The 1,775-nt window shown below is 41.1% G+C and overlaps 1 protein-coding gene across 3 annotated transcripts in view; it reads left to right on the plus strand.

Annotated features, from left to right (window-relative positions):
• MTA1-like (metastasis associated 1-like) overlaps positions 1 to 1,775 on the plus strand; it is a 71,801-nt gene that overhangs the window by 21,524 nt on the left and 48,502 nt on the right. The gene's annotated exons all lie outside the window — the stretch shown is intronic.

Raw genomic sequence — 1,775 nt, forward strand, 5'->3', positions numbered from 1 at the left:
TTCCAATGCTGGTCTGAGAGGAGCATATAGCACACCACGTTTTCTGGAGTGATGCGTCCTCCACACTCTCTCTTCAATTCACTTCTTTCTGCTGCAAAGCGAATGCAAGTAAAAAACACGTGCTCCGCGGTTTCTTCGACAGTGTGACATCCAGGGCATTCTGCGGTGTTGTCCAGTTTGAAGCGGTACTTGTAGGCTCTAAAGCATCCATGTCCGGTCAACATTTGGGTCATGTAAAAATCCACCTTACCATGCTGGTGACCATACCACTTGCCCACATCGGGGGTATCAACCTGTGAGTCCACCTCCCGGAATCTGCAGCCTCCCAACGCTGCTCCCACTGGTCGATGGTTATTTTTCGCTCTTCTTCTCTGGAAAAGTGCAAGCGTCGTCCATAGTGCCTGCTTCTTTCTTCAACAAGGAGTTCCACAGGCACACCACTTCGTAGGAAACAGTTCGAAAAGCGCTAATTGTCCTTAAACAAACTCTGCGATAAACTGAAACAATCTGTCTCCTGTATGATTTAGTAGCCATCGTTTCTTTCCATATCAGGGCTGCATATAACATAATGGAGGTGACAACAGTAGCCAGAAGCCTTCTCCTACTTTCTTTGGGACCTCCGACGTTTGGCATAAGGCGTGACAAAAAGGATACAACTTTAGTAGATTTGGCGCTAATATACTCCGCATGGTGTGTGTGCGTGCGTGTGTGCGTGCCTATTTATAACTCTTTTTTTTTGACCAGCTCAACAGATGCATGAAGCCATTTTTCATACCTCTTTACCCTTCCTCAATTTTGCTCATTCTTTGTACAGGTCCAAATCCATTTGAAGCTCTAAATCTTAATGAACTGGTGATGTTGATTTCCTTATTAATACCAAAAATTATTTGTTTTTCTGACTTGCCAAAATGAGATTATTTCTATTCTTTACTTACAATAAAAATGGACTGCAGTAAACTCAGAGGAAAGGCCTTGAGAGATCCTTCATCAAACAAGAAGAGTTGGTAGACCCAACCTGAGATGGTTTGATAGTGTCTGCAGTGAATGGATGGCTGCTATACAGGATATAGTAGAATGGTAGTGGCTTTTGTAGAAGGTCCTGATTCAGTAATGATTCAGTCATTGTGCTATATTTTTGTTTATATATGTATGTAATTATGACAAGTTTAAAGTAAAAATATAAAAAGTAAACAGTTAAAACAATCACGGTTTAAAGTACTTATTTATTAGGGCTCTTTATTGACCATTTGTGGCGACTATGACCAATGAAGGAAATGACTGCTAAACTGTGAAAATAGCTGTTTGAAAATGAAAAAGGATATAGTTTCCTAGAACAGTAATAGACTACTAATGTAAGGGTGTTAAGCAGCGTGTAACGTGTGAACTATTTTTTTCTAAATTGTTTAAAATGAGTGCCCTGCTCTTAAAACCCAAGCTTCCCCATCCCTTTTGGGTTAGTGAGGCCCATCAGTTCAGGGAATTGTGTGGTCTTCCTGAATGTCCAATGGATGGTCTGTTTTGAAGTCAGAAGTACAGTTCCTGTTATACCTGCTGGCCCTGAACAGCTCTAATTGGTGAATCGAGATCACTTTCGTCCTTGGACCTAGGAGGGTAGGATACTGCTGAATTGGTCCCAAAGGGACTGACTGGGGAGCCATGGATTGCCTGCCACTGCACTATAGAAACCATAATTCGCAAGTCAGTTTTGCTTGCCCTCTTCAGGCTATGAAGATTATATATTAAAGATTTTAAAAATTTTTAGTTATGAATATTTA

Source organism: Halyomorpha halys, unplaced genomic scaffold, assembly GCF_000696795.3.
Source record: "Halyomorpha halys isolate HHAL.00 unplaced genomic scaffold, Hhal_1.1 Scaffold415.1, whole genome shotgun sequence".
Taxonomy (NCBI): domain Eukaryota; kingdom Metazoa; phylum Arthropoda; class Insecta; order Hemiptera; family Pentatomidae; genus Halyomorpha; species Halyomorpha halys.